The sequence below is a fragment of the Nycticebus coucang genome, chromosome 20, assembly GCF_027406575.1.
Source record: "Nycticebus coucang isolate mNycCou1 chromosome 20, mNycCou1.pri, whole genome shotgun sequence".
Taxonomy (NCBI): Eukaryota; Metazoa; Chordata; class Mammalia; order Primates; family Lorisidae; genus Nycticebus; species Nycticebus coucang.
Genome location: NC_069799.1, coordinates 3,688,310 through 3,712,566, shown reverse-complemented (window position 1 = coordinate 3,712,566; position 24,257 = coordinate 3,688,310). Strand labels below are relative to the sequence as shown.

General features: G+C 36.9%; 1 protein-coding gene across 6 annotated transcripts in view; it reads right to left on the bottom strand.

Annotated features, from left to right (window-relative positions):
- NLGN1 (neuroligin 1) overlaps window positions 1-24,257 on the bottom strand; it is a 1,028,955-nt gene that overhangs the window by 548,050 nt on the left and 456,648 nt on the right. The gene's annotated exons all lie outside the window — the stretch shown is intronic.

Below are 24,257 nucleotides of genomic sequence, written 5' to 3'. Positions count from 1 at the left end.
TATCAAATGTAACATGATCAAAGTCATCTAGACTCCAATTTGTGCATATAATTACAGGATTTTATTACATATTGCACTAAGCTTTATTTCACGACTTGATCAGTGTCAGATGAATGTTCAGATAGCAAGGCTCTGTGCATCTGGTCACTCTGCTGTCAGTCAGGGCAATGTTGTATAAATGACAGTTTACAGAGTTGGGGGCATCTACTCCTTCCACCACCCGCTTCCCTTTTGAGAGAAAGGAACAGAATGAATTCTGTTTTTCTCCGCTCTGTATAGGTAACGTACTCTTCTTCCCACTTTGGCTCTATGTCTTTATCCTGCAGGCATGAAACAGGACCGAGCTAAGGGTAAAGTGCTAAAATTTAAGGTGTGGTCGGGGGATTTATACAGCTCTGAATTTTAGTCAGATAAATTTGCTTTTCCAAGATAATTTCCTCCAATTATGTAATTTCCATAAGGATGTAGAAATAATATACAAGAGAAACATGAGATGATTTTAATTAGTATTTAAAATCCACTGATTTTTATAGAAAAAAGCTAAACTGTAAATGGGCAAAAATGATTTTAATTATGTTATGTTAAATGAAATAGGTATGTGTTTCTATATGATTATCAATGTACATGAAAAACATTAGTGTTATGTGATAGCCCTGGGCCTTTCATACCCACCAGTTAAACAAAAGTAGACCAAGTATATTTTTTTAATGCCAATATTTAAAAATATCATTTAATAGTATAGTTTTGTTCCTTTGCTTTTGATATTTTTTATCAATCTTAAGTCTCCTACATTTTTAAAAATCAAAGCACCAGCTTTCAGAATGGACTAGTATGATAGAAATTCATTGAAAGATCAAAGGCTATTATTTAGAGACTGCTACTTATTACCTATAAAAAAGAATGACTACTATAAATGCCTTGACTTTTCTACTGTAATTATAGAGTGATTTCTATAAATGAAAAATCATTTTAGAGACTGGCATGGTGGCTCATACCTGTAATCCCAGCACTCTGGGAGGCCAAGGCGGGATTATCCCTTGAGCTCAGGAGTTTCAGACCAGCCTGAACAATGTGATACCCATCTCTACTCAAAATAGAAAAACTAGCCGGGCATTGGGGTGGGTGCTTGTAGTTCCAGCTGCTCCGGAGGCTGGTGCAGGAGCATCACATGAGCACAGGAGTGAGGTTGCTGAGAGCCATGACACCAAGGCACTCTACTCAGGGTGACAGAGTGAGACTTGGTCTCAAAAAAAAAAAAAAAAGATTTTAGGATATGGAATTACAGCTCAGCTTGCTTGTTGAGATATTTAACTTAGGAAATGGCTCATTGTAGAATTTAGAGACTTTTTAAAAAGTTGATCTTAAATTTGACTTGATACCGGTGTGTAAACTGACTTTCACCCCCCCATCCTTCGAAGGCTGTGCTTGGGAAGCATGTCTTGTTTTAAAGTAGTGAGAGTTAACATAGAAATCACACCCTAAAAACAGCTACGTTTAAGAGGGAAATCTAAATTTACTTTCTCCTTGAATCCTTGGGAGAGAAAATGGTATTCACTCATTTGTAAAGATTTGAGGGCTTGTGTTGATGTTAGGCTTACACGGGGAAAGTAATCCTTTTGAAATTGTTAAACCATGCACCTTAAATGCCTGTGGGCTGCATAGAGTTTCAGCTTCTTATTTTTCTAGTATGTCTGGTACTGAAGAAGCAATATAAATTATTAAACTGAAATCATTAACTGGCTGTTCACAGCAGACACTGTACTCTGCTAATTGTATGCTTAGAGGTAGCACAGAGGGAGGCTGTTTCAGAATTCTTCTTTAATTAAAATTACATAGAATTACAAAGCACCAACTGTGAACAGTAATGAAACCTTGGTAGAACCATTCTGTTCACCTGGAAAACAATACAGCCACAGGTGGAGAAGACCTGCCACGTTTTATACCTAATAACAAAATGAAGTGGACATTGTCTGAGAACACTGACTACAGGACAGAAGACTATAGGAACTGTTTGGTATCTCTTATTTTTCTCTGAAAATTAGAGCTCGAGTTGATCTTAATTTCCAATTTGTCATTGAAGACTTTTCCAAGATTTCAGCCTTGAGTAAGAACTTAATATATTGAGCTGTTCTTTTCCAGAACGTTCTATAACCCTGACGTTAATGTTACCAAAAAGTATTAATTACTAAATAAGTAAAATTATTGGACTTAGCCACCATTAATTTGCTAATAATGTCTGGGGAACTGTAGAAACTTTAGAAATTTTTTATTACAGAAAAATTGGAATTCTTAGAGTATTGTCAGAGTGATAGACTTCAGGCTCTACTTTTTATAGTGTTTTATCAAAGACTTTTATCTTAGGCTTTACTTTTCTGTGTTTTGGGTGTGAATAGTAACTAAAGCACTTTAAATCATAATTATTTATTTTGCAAAAGAACCAGAATCTTTATAAAATAAACTGAGATATCAGTCTATCACTGAATACTACCTGGTAATGTCATCATTTTAATAATGATATTGGGGGCATTATTATCATTTTAATAATGATATTGGGGGCAAATACATCAAATGCAGGTTAGTAATTTATAATGAATTGTTAGAGCCAAGTCATCCCTCTAACCCTTACCTCCTATCTTACTTACTAGGAACATTGAGGAATATATGAGTGTGGATTATCACCTAACATTTGTCCTTTTGCTTAAAACAACCACTGTCAATCTTAAGTCTGAGAATTCTCTGAGAGATCTTACAACACTGGCTCAGTTCCAGTAAAAACTAAAAATGTTCACTGAGCTTATTTATATTTTCTGTTATTTGCAATGTTTTAGAAGTTTTGCTTTTTTTTTTTTTTATTGTTGGGGATTCATTGAGGGTACAATAAGCCAGGTTACACTGATTGCAATTGTTAGGTAAAGTTTTGCTACTTTTTTAATGTCAGTGCTTATTGCAGTAAATCTCCCCCTTAAGGCTGCTTTTTTTTGGTATCCCATTGGCTTTGGTATATTGTGTTTCTATTTTCATTTGTTTCAAGAAATTTTTAAATTTCTTTCTTTATTTTTTCATTTACCCAAAGGTTGTTCAAGGTTTTTGAGCCTTGCTAAGCACCAGGGCTCTAAAGAGAGTGGGGGAAATACAACTATGATGATTCTCTTTCCTTCCAGTTTTTAAAGAAAGTATTTTAATTAAGTTCTTCAAGTTGTAAAAAGAACAAATTGGAATCTGAGTACACATCTTGATTTTAGGTTTTAGAAACTATTTTATTTTTCCGATAAACTAAAATTTTAAGCCAATGCAGCAAATTTCAATAGAAGTAGAATAGTTATGGTGGATGACCAGCATTGGGAATCAAATCTCGATTGTCTTTAATGTTCCCTCATGATTAATTATTAATCATATAAAGAATTCCTTAAATATGTTTTTTTTCTTTTTTTTTTTTCTGTGACAGACTCTCAAGCTGTTGCCCTAGGTAGAATGCTGTAGTGTCACAGCTCACAGCAACCTTAAACTCTTGGGCTTAAGCAATTCTCTTCCCTCAGCCTCCTAAATAGCTGGGACTATAGACATCCATCATGATGTTCGGCTATTGTTTTTGTTGTTGCTATTGTTGTTGTCATTGTTGTTTAGCTGGCCTGGGCTGAGTTCGAACCTTCCAGCCTGGGTGTATATGGCCGGCGCCCTACCCACTAAGCTATGGGCGCCACTGAGAATTTCTTAAACATGTTTATTAGTTTCTTTTTTCTTAAAGAATCCACGAAGTGTTTGATCATATTTCAGCGTTTTGGAAATTTAACAGTTTTAAAATTGTGAAGCATTGTCTCAAATCTTTTTCTGATATACAAAAAGGTATTTCAAGGCATTTTTTTATGCCTCCTACTCATTTGCAAGGACCTCAAGTTATCTTTCAGAACCACTAATAGAGTATAGAAGTGTTGGCTCAATTTTTGCTTGTTAAACTGGACTTAGAAGGATTAAAGATATATCTTTAGTTAATAAACATACAAAATCTACAAAGCAAATTTTATAAAGCTCTATGTAGGATATAAATTGCATTTAAATATTGAAACATTAATATTTAGGTATTCTTACCACCATTCAAATTAAAAAAAAAAAAAATCTCTTAAATTCCTAAAACTGGAATTGATTGCTTTAACATTCTACACTTCTGACCCAGGCACGGTGGCTCACGCCTGTAATCCTAGCACTTGGGAGGGAGAGGTGGATGGATTGCCTGAGATAAGGAGTTCAAGACCAGCCTGAGCCAAAGCGAGACCTCATCTATAGTTGCAGCTACTTGTGAGGCTGAGGCAAGAGAATTGCTTGAGTTGGAGAGTTTGAGATTACTGTGAACTGTGACACCACAGCACTCTACCGGGGGTAGCAAAGTGGGACTCTGTCTCAAAAAAAAAAAAAAAATTCTGCACTTCTGAGCATTTAAAAATATTTATTGATTTAGGCTTAGTTCGAATACTGTCTGTCAATTTAAATAGAGGTTTAGAATATTTTAAATGGCTATTTAAAAATGTTAAATGTGCTTCAAAATGGTGCCATAAAATAGATTCACCTTTGCATAGTTAAGTGATGGATGCTCAGAGGTATCTATTCTAAACATTTAAATGCCTTACTTAATGCTGCTTTTCCAAAAGAAAAAACAACACATTAAATGGGCAATCAAAATATTTTTAAAACAGGAAAAGTAATGAATACTAACCTTGTGACTACACTGGGAGCATTTGAAGTTTACGAAGACACATACTGAAAAGTCTCATATACTTTAAATATTTGGATAACAAATGACTAGGAGTTAAGGGTTTCCAAAGGGTTCAGCAGATTCCAAAACCTCAAAGTGGAAGCAGTCTTCTTTCAAGCTTTGGGAACAGTAAACTTTGTCCTACAAAGTCAATAAATGTCCTACTTTTTTTGCAGTATTATTATTATTATTGCACAATAAAAAAAAAACAGAAATATAAATAAATGTCCTGAATGTTTGAATGCATCAGATTTCCAATAGTCTTTAAAAAATCACATTTTGCATTTTCATATTATGTTTATTTTTAGCTGTTTAACATTCAAAATAATAACTTGGGAAGTTATAATGATTTATTTCAATATTAATGACTGCTTTGTGTTTAATCTGTATTCCACTGCTGGACTTCATGGTAAATAAATTTTTAATCAAATGCCATAATTTCATTTAATCAAAATCATTCTTAAATATTATAAAAATCAAATATAATATTTAAGCTGTCAATACTTGACTACTATATTTTTGTTTTCTATTGTGAAGGAGTTTATTAATAGATAAGTCAATGCAAATAATGCAAATTATTAAGTAAAGATTCATTTATTCATTGCTCCCTTGTAACTTTTGGAATCAGCACTTGTACTGGCCTGGTTGTTGATTATTTCATTCTGGAAAAGCTTTCTTACTATATTATTAATATCTTTATGAGTTGTTAATTCCTAGGTTTCTAACAATTTACTATTAAACTTGAGATTCCCTTAGTTACCACTGTGTAAAAGTTTTAGCTAGGATACCATTTAGAAAAGAAAGAAAGAGAAAAGTACGCCCTAAGTGGAATGGAGAATCTGAGGCCTCTCTGGACACTCGGCTTAACATTGGATAGAGACACAGTGGGCTGAGAAGTGTCATCTCAGTGGAGGGGAACTTAGGTTTACAGCGTCACTCAGAATTACACAGCAGATGAAAGTTGGCAGGAGAAAACAGTTTGGATATTCATGAAGTAGAAAATGGATACTTGCCAAACTGGAAATGGTCTCTCTGAAATTAAAAGGTATCTTTTAATCTCATTTAAGAAATACCTAGAAACTGTACCAAAAATCCTATAAGGAGCTTTTATAGTACTTATGTATTTTAAGTGATTACACAAGGTTTCAGCAGCTATCCGAATTGGTATAATGCCTTTTCCTATGGACATAATTTAATTATATTTATACCACAATAAAACAAATCAACTGAAAACAGTATTTCTTTAAAATACATTGCTCAAGAAACACTTTATATCAAATTTTAGTTTGTCCTTCATTTTATTGGGTGAGGGGTTCTTTTTAAACAAATGTCAAATGTAAAAATGAAACACATTTTGATTTTGGGTGAAATTTCACATAGATTAGAAGACATGCAAAATGGGCACAGAGGCTACAAGGGAGAGATTGTTAGTTCAAAGGATGTAGACAGATTCCAGTCAAAACGTGGGATGAAACATATCAAAAGTCAGTTCAAGAAAACAAAAAATGCCCCTCTTTTAAAACATCTTAATGGTTGGCATCAAAATGTAAAACTTAACATTCTTTTTTTAAAAAAATTAAAAATGTATAATTTATGTGTAAACAACAAGCAAGAAGACAAAACACATCAAAAACGGGAATTAAAAACAACTCTTCAAAAAAAGACAAGAAGTAAAAAAATAGGAAGGGGTGGAAAAAGTGATTGAGGCCCTTGTCATGCAAATAGATTTGGTGGGAAAAAATACCTTCGTCTTCAGCACCGTCATTATCACCTAAATCATCTGTCTGTTTCTTTGTAAGGGGACCTAGGATTGAGAACGGAGAAATAGAGGGGAAAAAAAAGACAATTCAAGAATAAACAAGACTGAGGGGAAAAAAAATAAATATAAATACTAAAATTCTCAAGGACATTTCCAAAAAGAATGGGGAAATGGTTATATCATAATTGATAATCTATTATGTTTAAGAAAAAAAAAATCCCTTTCCCCAAAATATCTCACAGAAGATTTGGTTTGTGAATAAATCCAGCATAAAAAAATACATTATGTTTTTAAAACTTGAGTCATAATCAAAGGAAATGATTTTTTTAATACCCATTTCATACAAAAAAAGGAAACAGTTCTATTAGTTGAAAGAACTTATTAGTAATTTATTCAGTGTCTTTTCTAATTTAAATTGTTGACAACAAGAAAGAAGGTCCAACTCATTCTTTTATGTGGGACAATATAACAACATTAGAGAAAACAGAGATATTAACATTTTGGGGTTGTTTTCTTTTTTCTTCTGTTTTTTGTAAGAGCATTAACACTTGGTTTTTGCACATTAACTGATACATTTTTCCAAACTGTGACTTTTTAAAATTACTTGTCATTACACAAATATTTCCCCATGTGTTTTCATTTGAATATTAGCTGTGAATTTAAGACATTTGCAGCCTGCATGATACATCAACAGATAATCTCATTACTTGGCAGAGCAAAGGTACCATCAGTAAAAGTTAGTGTTTAGCTATTAAAGTAGTTATGAAGTCAAGGCTTATATTTCATAATCAATTTAGTAACATAATGGAATTATGTCTTACTGTAGTTTCATGCCCAGTATGGTTATTTATAATAGGATCTTGTTTCAGGAGAATAATTGTATTAAAACACTGTGAATGTTTAATACATTTTTTTATACTTAACAATGCTAATTTGCTAGAATAAAGGAACACACCAAAGGGGAAGTCAAAGGCCATCTGAAAGTAATTTTAAGTGTCACATAATTGACATACCAGCACGCAAAAAAGCTAGTGAAGCCCACATTCTTTTTTTTTGTTTGTTTCCACAACCATTTAACTTGTATGACATTTCATAATACTCATGCAAAAAGCAATCACTATGCACACACAACACTTAAGTTAAAAGACAGCCAACCACATAGCAGTAAGCAAGATAATTTTATCATGCATAAAATAACAGTTGAAGCAAAAAGAAGATAAAAAGAGACTGAAAGTCATGTGTTGATATCAAGAACAAATAGTAGAGATGCAGGCATTAACTCTAAGCATATTTCATAGGGAAGGATTGATAAACATTTTGAGAAAGACTTCTAAGTCTTTTCAGAGATTACTGTGCATTATATTTGTAATTCAAAACTGAACCTGCTATTATTAATCCTCAAAGAATGCAAAACACCATCCCAGAAAACAGAAGGAAAAAAGAGATATATAACACAATTATGTTTCATCAGCTCTGAGAGATAGCCTTGAAAAATAATAATAACTGGTAAAGATTAAAAGATTGGTAAAGCAGAAATTGATGTAATTGACAACCTGAATTATAAGGGCATAGTGTCAAGGTCATTCCAAATACAGACAGGGAAACTGTACACAATAAATTAAGTGATAATCAATCAATTATTCCATTAAGGGAAAACCTAAATAAAGCAATAATTTATATTAATTGGCACTTAATTACAGGTTCACAGACATCTGCATTTCTTTACTACCACCCTGTTTAACTGCAAAACGCACCTACAGAATTATTTCATGCTAATGTAACAATGTTGCTACATTTCTGAAAAGTTTATATATTTTTAACTTACATTTTTTAAATTCTTAGATCAAAACACAATAGTTGAAATAGTTCCAATTTTAAAACATCATTGAAAATATTAGATTACAAAAATTATATTTTCAAATTTTTATTTTTCTATAATTATCTAAGGCTAAAATATATACTTTTCACATTTTTATTTTATATAGGATGCTATATAAAAGTTACAGTTTTATTTATTGATTAGTGACACAAAGTATGTGCAGTGGTATCTTTGCTGCCAAAACCCCATCTACTTTCCAATTTGTGTTAAATTACTTAATCTGCTTAAATCTTGGCTATATTAAGGAACCACTACTGTAAGAGCAAACATTTTTTTCTGAATCATTAATTTGCTAAAATTTGAAGCACGTATTAAATGTATCACAATTAAATTACTCTGTTTATTATGTTCAGGATCCTATCAGATGTCTTTCTTGGATGATTCAGATGAAATCAGATAGAAAGTGTCTTTCTTTCCCCACCTACGTTACCCAAGGCAATTTACATGATTTCCATGGGAAATCATTCAGCTTCTATAGCTACTGAGCCAGAGGTTTTACATACTTTTCATTCAGACAGAATTGCTAGTTCTTGGGCCTACAAGTGATACAGGAGTAAGAAATTTTTAATTAAAATATAATCTCCTACTTTTTTGCATGTGGGACATAGTTCTCGGTTGCTATTTGATAGCATAAGAAGAGAAGTCATGGAAATGATATTGTACACGCAGAGAGATTTTCCTTGGATGGATGTTTGATTAACCCAAATTTACGTTACTGTTGTTACTATCACCTTTCTTTCTTAGGAAACTGTGCCCCTCTCAACTGATATGGGATAATGATTGCATATAAACACCACACAGGACGTCTCGTACAGTAATAAATATGATGAATCAGGTGCAGATATTGCTTCAACATTATAAATACAGGGGTACATCATTATCCCAGAGGAGGATTCAATCATGTTCTTCCAATAAGTTTCACCTATTGATACTAAATAAAACCTTATTGTTAGGTGACATTAAATTGTTCCTATGATGTGACTACAGCAATATTTTAGTAATTCCAGTATAACAGGATATTTTTAACATGAATATTTTACACATCTGATTTTCGAAGTTTCCCTGGGAAGAAGGGTTTGGCAAAGCAGATTATAAGAAGAAAGAAAATAGATTTCCTTTATCTCTATGCCTAAAGGGACTGAGAATAAATATCTGAGAGGGTCTGGGTTGCAAATTGAGAAACTCAACATTAGTTTCTCTGAGGAAGCCTCAGTGGGGTAAACATAGGCTTGTGGGTTTCAGAAGCAGCTCCTGCCTCATTTCAAGGTTCCTTATTCCCATGCTAGAATTAAAGTGCCCTGAGCTGCCTTCTTTTCCTAGGCCACTCTGGCTCATTTTTTCTTTATTTTAAACTGTTACAATTGATGTAATTACTGACATTAAAACATTTTAAGTAGAAAGAAATATTGTAAGAGGTAATTGGCAATATCTTTCTCACGAAGAGTAGATAATCACATTTTAGGGAGCATATATTTCCTAAGTAGAGCAGCGTCATTTCCCCAATGGGTAAAACATTTATCCTTCAAACAGAAATAACAGTTATTAACAACAATCCAACTACAGCTTATGTTTCTCTTAAACAACAAATATTGCATTTTTCAATACCAGCAAGTTTAAAATGGGTCTCTCAGAGCACCAAACTGTAAAGCAAATGAGACCACTAAAACCCGAATGCAGAAGTGATTTATTCTACTTGCAACTCCATTGGGTCTGTCCTCCCTGAGGAACACACACATAACTCTCATTAGAGTTAATGGGAAAGTAGACCTCCTGTCACCTTGAAAGGGAGTCAGAGTAAGTACTGTATTTTATATCTCCATAGGCCATAAATAGATTCCATGGTGAAGCAACAGGACTAAGCAAGGTAAAGGGAACTCCTAACCATGAACTTTGAACTCATTTAATTCCAAAATAGTTCTTCTTGTAAAATTAACATGATAATAATTCCAAGCCTGGGCCTTCAGTGGCAGAGCTGGGCTACATTCCTACATTTCAGATTTGACCACAGAGCCTTTTACTTTTTCAAAAGGAGGCAAACTGTCAGCATTTCTCTGCAGTTAACTGGAGAATAATTAGGAGCTCTGAAATAATTACCATACACCCATATTAATGCTGCTTTTTATCATTCTCTTTGATGAAGGGCTAATATACTTTAGGTAGCAAATACATTAGAACTGATTATAAATTCCTTCATTACAGGTTCAATTCAGCAGAAATTATTCAGACTTCATGTCACATGTGTGTAGAAAAGGCAAGCAGGCTGGAAGTATTATTAGTTCCTGACTTAGAAGAGCCAGCTGTGAAAGATTTGTCCTTCTCTAGGGAACAAGCCTCTGAGCTTTTCAGGATTATTTAGAGTTTCCGGCTCCAGCAGTCCCACCATGGCAGATGGAAAGCCCTGGCCGGGGACCTGGTCCTCCTCTTTCTGTGTCCACCTGACCCAGCAGCCTTTGAGGTAAACTGACTATAAAGCATCCCTCAGGCCATTTCTACAGAGTGAGAGAATTTAAGGATATTGCCATTGGTGTTCTGGTGCAATTGGAAGCAAGATAAATAAAACCCGCTAAGGGATGTATTGTCTGAGGACAAAATTTAGCTTATGAAACTTGAATCAAGATGTGAAAAATCTAAGTGTATTCCATACACCAGAATTCAATGCATTTTAAGTGATAACAGGAGTGTATTATCGTGTTTAATTTTTTAATCGACAATATTAAATAAAATAGAATGATTTAAAGAAATTAGGTATTGAGAAGTTGGTGTCATTGCAAAGCTCCTGAATTTTACCCATTGAAACGTAGTTGATCTTATATAGCTTCAATGATTACAACCTTTTGAAAATACAGAAATGAGTGAAATCATTTGGAATAATATTCACTAATTTGATTCTGCTATATTTACTTATGCAATGCCATAAATTTGTATTATGCTAAAATAAAAATATAATGCAAACCACTGTGATGAGATATTGGGGCTGCACGAAGTAAACTTTAGAACAATTGATTCAAAAGAATCCACGTCCCTGCCAGCGTTGGTGGTGGCACTCTGCCATGCATGGCAGGGTGTGGGTCTCAGGCGTGAGCTGCCTGTTTAGCCTAATGGTTCAGATGCACACAAGCTTCAGAAGGGACCGACTTTCCAGGGCATGAAATCAGGAGGTAGTCTCTCAGTTTATCTTTGTGTTAGAAGAACATACCTACGTGAACACAAACATAATCCCCCAGATAGTTCTTCAAGGCAGAGCACAGCTAGAAACATGACTTTGGGGTAAAGGAGAATCTTATGCTAAATTTTGGAAAGAGGAAAAGAGAAAATTTCTCTGGTCTAGTACATTGAGAAGAGCCCATTTTTATCAAGTTTTTTCTTCATAAAATTACCTTCATTACTACACTTTAAAGTCAAAAGCAATTTCTTCTAGAATAAAAGTGATAATATGGGGAGAAAGCATGTAAATAGACAAAAAGTAAGCAAAATAGGCTAACCCTCATCTGAGTTTTAGTACAATGCTTGTTGGATTTTTTTAAGTGCAGATGCAATATTTCTACAGCAGAAAAAGTCATAGAATAATGTTTCCTTCTTGTGTGGGGGAATGACTGGCTAGTGCTCTGTGGAGGTCACTGTCCACTGCCCTGACTTCCCATACGTCACCCAGAGTCGCAGCTGGTGTGGAAATAAGGCGAGGCCACAGGAGCTACAGATGCCCTGCTCCCGTGTCAGCGCTGTGTGTCACACGAGGTGCTCAGGATACTCGGTGGGCAAAAGACTCAGGCAGCTGCCCTCAAAAAGTACATGTTAGAGAGGAATCATTAACAAATAATTACACGCATAGCTATACTTACACTTTGTGCTAAGTGTCAAGAGAGAACAGTCTTTGTTTTATGAGATGTTATAGGAGGTGACCTAACCCGGCCTGGAGGTGTTGGATGAATAGGTGAGATGTGCCCTGGGGGCTGCACGAAGAGGAGACCAGAAGCAGGTCAAAGGATGGGCCTGGGCATGCAGGGGGGAAAGGAGATTTCAGACAGGAAAAGGCCTCACTGCAATAGGGAGCCTGGAGGTCAGTGTGGCTTGCATACAGGGAGTAACAGAGAGGGTGGGCAAGGACAGCGGAGAGCACACAGGCCTGTCCGAGCCTGGGAATTTTGTCTTCCTCCTGAAAACAATGGGAAGCCATGTGCAGGGTTTAAGCACACACTGATGAACTCTGCCCTACCCGAATCTTAAATAGAAAAATCAGGAAGAGGCAAAGCCACTGTCAGAAATACAGCAGCGAGTGTTTCATGCAGAAGCCTGCTTCATGTTCTCATCAGACAAGTGTAGCTTTATTGGAATAAAATTAGAAGATGGCAAAGGAGCCTCTAAGGTCCTATTGCATTTCTGTTTGCAAATAAAAGGAGTTATCACCGAAAAACAAAATCCAAGACTCCTACACTCCTCAAATTTTATAAATCTTTTTACAGTTTCTATTAAACATATATTTAAATTTAAATTCATTTTGCCTGAGAATCAACATACTGAGCATTAACATACCCTAACTATCTTGTACTGAAATACGAAATGTTCTACAAGCTGCCTGGGTATCTCCAGCATCTCAGTACAACGGAGATGGCCTCATCCTCTCTTTCAACTGAGTTTCACCTGCCAGATAATGTTAGCTGTCAGAGGTATAAATCTTTCCATTGTTTCCAAACTCTAAGTCTAGACATGTTTACCCATTTCTTCTCTCTCCCCCTGATCTCAGTGAGTTTGCACTCTCATTCCTGTCTCTCTAAATGTGGTCAGTGGTCATCATTCCCGCATGACTGAATCCTGGCAGAAGCCTGGGATGTTCCTAGGATCCTTCCCGCTCTAGACTCTCTCAATCTATTTTTGTATTCCATAGGTTTCTGATGTTGTAGAAACTAACAGCAGCAAACCCCAGGGGAAAAAAAAAAGATTTAATCACTGTAAATTAACGCCACCTAAAATGTACACACATTCAACTTCTTCTAAGGCTAAAATTGCGAGCACTCCAAAGGAACAGGAACTTAGAAGCCTTAACTGTCTTACTTAGATGTGGAGGATCTTGCACTGTTTTAAAATAGCTATAACAAGACAGATGAAAACTAAATATGGCTTAACACTAGTTTTGATGTTTTAGAAATTCATGAGCAAAAATAAGATATTTTATATTCCAAATGGAAACTAGTAATTTAAAATACATTTTTAAAGTGCTGTGCAGATTAACATTCCCTAAACATGACTTTCACTGCTGTTTAAAGGTCTTTACTATCTCCTGATTCCTCTTGTCTTACACCAAATGCACCAACTCAACCCACAAGACCCTCCTTACTCTTTCCAGATTTAATCTCTAAGTCTCCCTACTTTCCAACATGTGTCTTTCCCCACTGAGTCTTGCCTCTGCTGCACAATAAAGTTATCTCATACTCACATCCTGTGTGTTTTATTCCATATAGCTGTTTTCTTAAAGTTCTATTGTAATTGACTAAGCTGGGAAAGGGGGAAGGGTGTTACCATAGACATGGGAAATCTCCTGTAGAATAACAAGAAAAACTGGGAAAACATAGGAGTGTTACTGTGTGTCGTGCAGTGTCACTGTGAGACATGCAAAATGCCTCTTCAGAATATGAATGAGAAAGGTGGTTCCGTACTGCTTAGCAAGACCTGACTGGGAAACACTTTAATTCCTCACATTACCAAGTTTTATCTTCATAAGGGGGATCATTGAAGGAGTAATTGTGAAGGTTCTATTTTCTGAGTGGATCTCAGTGGAAACAGGCCACTGAAGGAGTAGCCTTCTGACAGAACGTGTGTCACCCTTGACAGATCTGGTTCCCACACGCTCCTCCTCCCTAAAGTCCTCTGACCCTGCCCCCACCCCCGGAAGCCCAGCGCCCAGCTCTCTGCACTCTGCGTCCTGCTGCCACATGTGAGTTGTCAGGCTAGTGGCTGTCAGGGGACAGATTCCTGTGCTCCCCTCTTGTCCCTGCTCATTACCTCACCTGATACATTAAATAGTAAAGGTCAACCCGTGAACCCACTGATTATGTGCCCAGACAACAGGACACCAAAGCTACAGGCACCCTACTGAGTGGCCACCAAAGCCCCTCACTTCACAGAAAAGAGTAGAGTATTTAGCTGATTTCGCCCGGGCTCATGGCTAGTTAAAGGCAGCTCTAGGTGTAGACCTCAGGTTTCCTATCAGCCTGGTTGCCTCCTTTACAATAAGCCATACAGCAGTGAACACTAGCAGAGAAAAGAAAAAAACTGAGACCAGGAGAGTTTGCCATAGCATGGGTCTGTTTTAAACAAACCATAATTATATTACAACTAGAAAGCCTTTAGTATTTCCCCAAGCAACATTGTATTTAGATTCAATTGAGGTTAACATTTGAACAAGAAGAAATAGTTACTGAAGTGCTGTTAAAGAAAAAGGGGGGAAAGCCCCTAAAAACATGGGTTTAGAAGAACCAAAGATCCTACAATTTGAACTAAATAAGTAATATCAGTTAAATGGAATTATTTCTCAGTAGTGAATGTTACTAAACTGAGTGATGTGTGGATAATTAAAGCTTCGAAAATTTAAATAATCAACTAGACATAAAAGAAGGATAAGAATGGCTGGAGTGAGTGGATGGCCCCATGGGGTGATGACAGTGAGGCGCTCTGCACAGGCTGGCGAGTAACTACTGTGCGGCACGGCCGGGCTCCTACTCCCACAGTGGTATGGCTGGGGCTCCTGTCCCAGGATGCTCTGACTGTAGCATGACTAAGAAAATGAGGGGTTACTGTTCAACACAGCAGGGCCACACCAGCCACAGTGCTACTTGCTGGTATTCTTTCTAACTACTATAGACAAGGTGTATTTTTAATTTCACCTTTGGATTATTCTCAAAGACATTTCCAAAACTCTATGACTCCAAAATGTGCTTCCTAAAATATGTGTTAATAATACTTGCTATTTTGTCTGTGTTGCAATAGATTTGGAGATAGACATCTATAGGTTTGGATGTTGGGTTTCTGTGCACTAGTGTGTAAATTCTAACTTTTTTTAATCTCATAGAATCTCAGGAAACAATACAATCTTCTCTGAAAATATTGCTATAATAATTAAAAGTGACTACTACAGGCCTTAGCATAGGAATTTTAGTTAAATATCTGTGCACTCACAACCATATGCACACGTATACCTCCCAGCATAATATGCACCAGAAAAGAAAAGTCTTTAGAATTAGGTTGTCTCACTCAGCCGCCCATAGCTGTATGGCCTTGACAGTTTTCTTACCCTGTCTCCTACTAATGTCTTTAAATGTGAAGTAGAATTATATCTGAATAATCAACTACCATAGGGATTCCAGGTCCTGGGTATAGAATACCTGGTATGGTGGATCTATAACAAGAGAACAGTGATAATAATGGTGATTATTATTGAATTGCAGATGAGTAAGAAGGCATCTAGGGCTCAGAAAGATGACGGATTTGTTGAATATCTTCTGTTCAGTAAGTGGAGGAGCCAGGACGTGGACTCCATCCTGTATTGTTCTGGAATTCATACGCTCAGGACTATTCTGTGCTACCTCAGGATATCACAAAAATGTCACAGTATTTCTTCAGTACATAGAGTAGCAGTTAAAATCTGAGAATGCCTCATGGTACTCATACACATAGTGTGTGAGTCTTGCCCACAGAAAGCAAGCTCTGTTGCTCATTATTACATGGCATGAAGGACCTTAAAATGATGAAGAAAAATTAAATGGAACAGTTTGAAACATAAGTGGGAAGTGGAGCGCAAGATGTGCTGGGTTGTTCTTCTATGGCATAAGGAAAGAAAGTCAAGGTTGACAAGACTGGATTATAAACAAACAAATAAACAAAAACATAAGCAGCCCCTGTGTCTGCAGGAAGATGACTGTCCTGACTGCCCTGTCCCAAGGACGCTGAGAAAAGAGACCAGGTTTAGCCATGGGAAGGGAGGTCTGTTCAAATGGAGAACTGCAGCTCTGAACATTAGTCTGTTGCTTTTCCCTAGAAGAGGACAAAGTGGACTCCACAAGTTCTATGGCCAGCCTGGGAAGCTGTGAGCCGGCTGCTCCCCCAGGCCTCAGAGGCCTGAGCAGAATGAGCTAGCTCAGCTCAGAGTCCAGGACATTCACACAGTGCTCGGCTTCCAGTTGGAGCTCTGCCTTAAACTAGGTGACAACCTGTAGGACATTGTTCAAGTCACTGCATGCCTCTGAGTCTTCAATTCTTCAGCTGCAGAAAGAAAGACACAGTATCTTCTAACCAGTTTGGGAAATTGTTGTAGGAGCGAATAAGATAGTATTTGTGAAAGCACTTCAAAAGGCCTCCACCTGTGATGTAGAGGTTTATGTAATTAAACTTAACATATTAAGTGATCTGGAAAGAGAAGGGTACATGAGTACATGGAAAGAGTACTTACAAAGGCTGACTGCATCACATGTTCAAAATAAGAATAGTTATACTATCTTAAAGAAAAAAGTACATATAGACTTAATTTTTTTTTAATTAAAATAATTTCACTTTTCAATGTGCCTGTTAGTAAATAGTAATTCAAGTTCTGGAGTCAGAGTTCTTCGTGTGTGTGTAAGACAGTTTCACTGTGCTGCCCAGGCTAAAGTGCCCACACCTAGCTCACAGCAACCTCACACTCCTGGGCTTAAGAGCCCAGGCCTCTTGCCTCAGCCTCCCAAGTACCTGGGAATACCGGTACCCTCCACAATGCTAGGCTAATTTTTTTCAATTTCTAGTAGAGATGGGGTCTTGCTTTTGCTCAGCCTGGTCTCAAATTCCTGAACTCAAGGGATCCTCTTGTGCCCAGCCTCTAGAAATTTTGCACCCAGAATCCACCACTCCACCTATTGCTAGACTTTTGGCAAGTTACTTAATAACCCTGGTCCTTGATTTATTCATGAGAAATTGGGAATAGAAATGCTTTATGCCAATGTCAGAGGATTGTTTATAAGATTAAAGGCAGCAGTGATATATGTATAGCTCTTAGAACAGAGTCTGATATATGTTACAGACAACATAAATATTAAGAATTATTACTAAAACACAGGAAATTAAGACCTAAAAAATAATTATTGACAGAATAATTGCAGGAGAAAAATAAGTATTTCGGGTGTCTTTAAAAAAGTGAAGGTTCTAAATATATTTAATAACAGATTTTTATCAAATTATTATTTGTTATTTAGTTGTTATAGATTTGAAATTATCAGCAAGTGAGGACAAAAATAAATACCTTTTGGTGCAAAATGTCAAATTCAATTTATACCATTAGGACAAAAACATAGAAAATTTAAAAGCAAAGTCATAGCAATTCTTTATTTCCATTTGTCATCATATACCTTGGGGAAAGGGTGAGCAGGTTTAGGACGAGCAGCATTTCTAAAATTTTATCCAGTTAAAATGCCAAAATGTCTGTGGAGAGGTAAGAATGATATTCTGCATAAAACTGTACTTTGAAATGATTGACTATTAAAATATTTTTTGCTAATTTTATAACTTATTAACCTGCACTTCTACATCTATTTTCATAATTTGTGACAACGCTTGAAAGATGTTCACCAGCAGTGGAAGAAGCAACTGCTTGAGGAGGGTCCCACTCACAAGGCCTCTTTGCGATGCTCAGCCTCAAAGCATCTCCTGCAGAAAGCACGGTTCCGGAAAGCTCCCTTGTGCCACGTGTGTGGGAACCCATGAGCAAAATTAAGGTGTTTGATCTTAAAAATATAAACATGTCATCTTACAAGAGTCTTATGTAAGCACTTAATGGTTGCTGGATTACAGAAATCAATATGGGGTAAGAGGCTCCATGCTTTATTGATTTCTTTTACTCACATTTTCGTTCTGTCCTTTAAGCTATTAAATTCCCTCAATTCAAGCTATTTTTGTGAGATACCCAGAATAATGTTTATCAAAGATCACATATTTAATACTAATATTTAGCCATTGGCAGCCAAAATTGCTCTTCAAAAAAAAAATCCTTACCAATATAAATGTTTTCTATCCATTTATACAATGAAAGTATATTTTTAAAAACATACGGAAATCACATTTGATTTCATGAAGTATTTCACATTTAAATAAACAGACATGTCCTGAACATCATGGAATTGATATTTCTTTGTAGAAAACTAGAAACAGATGTATTAACATTTAAAGCAATAAAATGTAAAAAAAAAAAAGTAAAATAATAAAGGCAATAAAATGTATGCAACTGACTTTAGGCAAGCCATGTTTCAAAGATTTGCACATGAATCAATGTTTGTAAATTTTAAATTCATGAAAAGAAGCTGCAATGTTAAGCACCCTGTAGTGAATTATTTAGACAAATAAATCTCTCTTATAAGAGAATAATCACCTCAATATTTGTTTCCTAAATTACCATTATTATGTATTTTTCCTTTGAATATGGATGCATATGTATTTTAGTATTAAAATTCATGTTTTCTGACAAATGCTAAGAAGTAGTATCTAATGTTTTAGTTGCATATAATTAGGCCAAAATATTTTCATATAACATTATATAAACATTATTGTTTGATTTATAAACATGTGTGTATGTATGTGAGTATTCACACAGGATTCATAGGTTCATGCTCCTTTGCAATTCACCTAAACATAACTTTTCACTTTGAATGATTTTCAACATTATTTTGTGAAATGAAGTACAATTTCTTTTACTGCTAGCAACTTATTATTCTGGATATTTCTTGTTAAGCAGAAGGGCAATGAGAAAACTCATAAAAGAATAGTATCATATAAAGATCATATGATTTAGTATTAAGAAGGAAAAAAAGAAAACTGAATAGATAGAGATATATTCAGGGCAATTTCAATGTACAAAATTCACTGCTGAAATACATTCCCTCATTGCCCTCCCTCTGTATTTGAACATAGCTTTCAGAGTTAATCCCTGTAAAAATCAATAAAATTCAGTTTTCTCGACAGTGCTTTTCAACACAAGTGCGCATAAGAAATAGCTATGGACCTCATTAAAGTGACACTTCCTACCCTTCTTTTCCTGAGGTTAGAGCACAGTCTAGACTTCAGCAATTTAATGGTAAATGAGGTCTGTCGACCACAATTTGTGGAGAACTTGGGATCCAGACTGTTTTCCTATTTGTAGGATCTTGACCCTTTCCTATTTTGCCTCTCTCACTGGGAAGTAAAATGAAAAGCTGTACAAAATATATGAAATCGACCACATTGCACACATGCCTAGCCTGGCGCATCAGATGGAAATGTTTGTGGGAACACAACCTCAACCCACATGGTGCCCTTTCTCTTCGAAAGACAATATTGCAGAAGAAACAGTGTGATCAACTCCCAAACAAAGCTTTATTTTGTAAGGATAAAAATAGATGACAGATACATCTATAAACATATATCCTGTCTGCAAACTATCCAGCCATGTACTATGAAAAGTAGAGATATACGTGGCTGGAAACTTTCTGGAAAGCCATACTATGCCTGTATATGCCATGTATTTATTTATTTAGAAATATAATCAATAAAGAATCTTTCTCAAAATATTTCACACCGTATTGGTTTAAAATTTATTTAATACAGACAATTCCAGATTCTTTGGGGTCCACATATTACCATCAAGTACCCACCTTCCTACTTGTACAATGTCACATCACACCAAGGAGCCAACCCGAAGCCGTCTGGAGCAACAGGTGTGTAGGAAATCTAAGGAATGCAAACTAAGGAAATGTGGAAATTACCAAGAAATATTGACAGGGAATAGTAGGAGAAATTTCCTTCCCAGAACATAATGAAATAAACGGAAGTACACAAATACAACAAGAACGTTTAAGGGCGATGGCCGGGGGACAAGGAATTCTTGGTAGGACCCTCGCCGAGCGCTGGAGTCACTGCTTTTGAACTACTATTTCCTCCTTCCTTTATTCTCTCTTCAGAGTACGGTCTCTGCCTCGTTCCTCCGGTATGTACCTGTCTGCCGTGGGCGCACCGACGTCGCGTCTGCCCCGCGAGCACGTTTCCCCGTGTGCGCGCTCAGACGCCGCGTTTGCTCCGCGGGCACGTTTCCCCGTGTGCGCGCACGGACGCCGCGTCTGCTCCGCGGGCACGTTTCCCCGTGTGCGCGCACGGACGCCGCGTCTGCTCCGCGGGCACGTTTCCCCGTGTGCGCGCACGGACGTCGCGTCTGCAACGCGGGCGCTTTTCCTGTGTGTGACTTCGCGCGACCCTCCGTCTGGTTAAGCGCGTGTCTGGGTCCCCCGGGGCCCCTCGCCTCCCTGCGCCCTCGCGTCTTGCTGCCGCTCGTCTGCCCTGCCCGCCCCACTGTCTCTCTCAGACCCCACGTGTGCTCGCTTTGCCGCGTTTCCAGTCCCGAGACGCCCCCTCTCTGCTTCTGACCGTCTTTGACGCGGGTCTAACCGTCTGTACTACTGACCATTCCGTTGTATCGTCAGCGTCTTCATGGTGGGTGACTCCGGGTTTGCGTTGCGGACTGTACAAGTCTGTCTGTCCCTCTCGCTCCTGTGTGTGTCTTTCTTTTTGCTGTCTGTACAAGCACACTGGGTGGCCGTCTCAGTGAGTCCCTTCCCCGTGTATGTCTCTGCTGAGGACGAGGTGGGGGCGGGGGGGACAGAGGCGGCTCCACGGTGTACCCACCCCACCCACCCCCGGCTGTCAGTGAAATTACTCCGTCCTTACTGTTTCCAGGCAGGAATGCAGCCCCTGTAGTCCATGGAGATGTTGATATTCATCTTCCTAGCTTCCCTGATGCATTCTGTTGACACTCATTTTTACACTTAGAATATCGATTCCATAACCTAAAATTCTCCAAGCCTTATCTCCTCAAATGAAAATAGGGACAAAAAACATCTTTTTGTCATATTGGTGTGAAAAATCACACCTGGCACTCTGCCAGCTCCACACACTCCCCTTCTCTCACCAGTATGTATTTCTAGGCTACATTTTTGCTGAAAAGTTAAATTCTTCCAAGGAATCCTGCTATATAATCAGCCACCCCAATCCTATAGAGAACCACTCTTTATTTTTTCTGTCAATCCTTTCCATGTTCTCCATACAAAATGAAGGAAATTATGTAGACATTAGCAATTATAAATTACATGTAATTTTGTTCCTTTTTTAAAGCATAAAATGTAGCATTCTGTATTCACTGTTTTGTACTTTGCTTTTTTTACTTGATGATGTATCCAGGATATCTTTCTGCATCTTATATGGACAACTTCTTATGCTTTTGCATAGTTGCATAATGATTTTGGATTTTTTTAAAGAAATTTAATTAGCTGTGAACACTTAAACCAAACAGACGAAAATAGGAAGCACAGTGTAAGCACAATAATAAGACATACGGCCATAGTCTGGACAATTTCCATACCTATTTTATTTCAAGGGTGGTAAGAGCGATGTGAATAAGAGGACCAAGCAAGCTTTGAGCATACAAGAAAATCCCTCTGGCCACCCCTGGTCTCTTTCTTATTCTCTCAGGGGCTTCCTGATGCATAGAGCAAATGGAGAAAATTCCTACAGTTATTTTACTATTTGCTCCCAGAAGCAAAAGTGGATGAAATGCATTCATAAAAAATTTTTATTGAAGAAACAAACTTTTAGAAAATCTGAAATGTTCACAATTCTCATACAGTTATTAGTTTACCAGTTGCCTGTTTATGAACATACATATATATGTTTAATATATAAATATACACCTTTTTACTTTTCTTTGTCTAATGTATATTAATGTATAAACATATACCTTTTTACTTTTCTTTGTCTAATGAATATTAGACATTTTCTACATAATTATGTAGAAATCCATAATGTAGAAATTATGTAGAAAATATTAGATAAAGACATGATGACAGATGAAATGAATATTAGACAAAGAAAAGTAAAAAGTTCCCCAATATTAGGACTGCTTTGGTGGGACCCACAGGGGCGACTATAATAAAAGTTACTGAAGAAGGGCAGCACCTGTGGCTCAGTGAGTAGAGTGCCAGCCCCATATACTGAGGGTGGCAGGTTCAAAATCAGCCCTGGCCAAACTGCAACAATGAATAGCCAGACATTGTGGAGGGCACCTGTAGTCCCATCTACGTGGGTGGCTGAGGCAAGAGAATCACCTAAGCCCAAGAGCTGGAGGTTGCTGTGAGCGGTGATGTCACAGCACTCTACCAAGAGCAATAAAGTGAGACTCTGTGCCTAAAAAAAAAAAAGTGACTGAAGCAGCAGGAAGAGACAAGTCCAACTCCTCCTCCTTGCTGCTGCTCAGTGGGGTCTCAGCCTTCCCTAAATCTCAGATGAAGTAAAGCCTGACAAAATAAAATTCCTTTACGTTCCTTTTCCATGATTGAGGCATGTGACTCTGCTAAGAGTATGGGAGCTAAATATGCTTTATGTTTTAAAAATACCTCACCTTTTAAAAAATACTTCAACATATATTATTTCAGTGGACTCTCCCAACCAACCTGTAAGTCAAAAGCTAATGTTGCTGATTTGTAAATATATTCATCTTACAAATACAATAACTGAGACACGGGGAGTTAACCCCTCATGTCCAAGGTCATATCACTAAATAGTTGGGGCAACTCTACTGCTCATGTCCTGATCTCACCCTTTTCATGGATCAACTAAACTTTTCTGATAAAAAAATCAACAATTAGGCCAGGTGTAGTGGCTTATGCCTGTAATCCTAGCACTCTGGGAGGAAAATACAGCAGATTGCCTGAGCAAGAATGAGACCCCATCTCTACTGAAAAGAGAAAAACTAGTCAGGCATGGTGGCAGGTGCCTGTAGTCCCAGGTACTCAGGAGGCTGAGGCACAAGGATCACTTGGCTGAGCTTGCTGTGAGCTATGACGCCAGAGCACTCTACCCAGGGTGACAAAGTGAGACTCTGTCTGGGGTGGGGGAGAAGAACAGTTGGCTTCGGTAATAATATATCCATTAAGCCAATCATAAAGGAGTGTGATAAAGACATGATGACAACTAAAATATCCACCAAAGTCAATCCACAACACAGAACCAATTAAATCTTTTGCACTTGTTAAAATGAATTAGGCAGATGAATGTGTTCTGATATCAAAAGTTAAAATTCAGAAGACTCTGAAAAGTATAATCCTATTTAAGATATATGGAAAGATATAATCCCAATAGAGAAAGGGATTAATCCCCCTATGTTGAGATAAACATAGATTTTACTGAAAGGATATCCCATAAAATATTGTAAATTGTTTTCTCTAGGAAAAGAGTACAATATGTGACATGGGGTAATGGTTTGGATTTTTACTTTTTCAATTATACTTTCTTCAATGGTTTCATGCTTTAAATCCATGAGCATATATTACTTTTATCACCTAAAAGATATGGTCAGAATGTTTAACTTGCTGTTTAACATGGGACAAATCAAGTAAATACTCTGGGATAGCCCTTTAAATGTCTGCTTTTACTTCCTGTACTAAAATACTTTGACTTTATTTGTGCCCGAGTCTCTATTGGACTTTAAAAAATATTTAATTTCTCCAATTAATTATAATACTCAAAATTCAGTGGAATTTTACCTCATTAATCAAGGTAAAATGACCATTCAGACTAACATTTGGGGTGGATTAGCAAAATGAGAGCTATTACTGTTGGATGTGGCATTCAGGATGCAGATGGGTAATTAAAGCCTGAAATAGTCCTGGAAACTTTGAAGTTTCCAAGTCTTCCAATAGAGTACTGAGTCTGATAATGTGAATTTAGATGATGCGAATTTTACATCTAAGCAATGGTGACATTTTGACTCATTTTTGACTCCTCTAAGCATGCACACGTGCACCCATATCCACATACTCATGTACTGTACAGAGAGA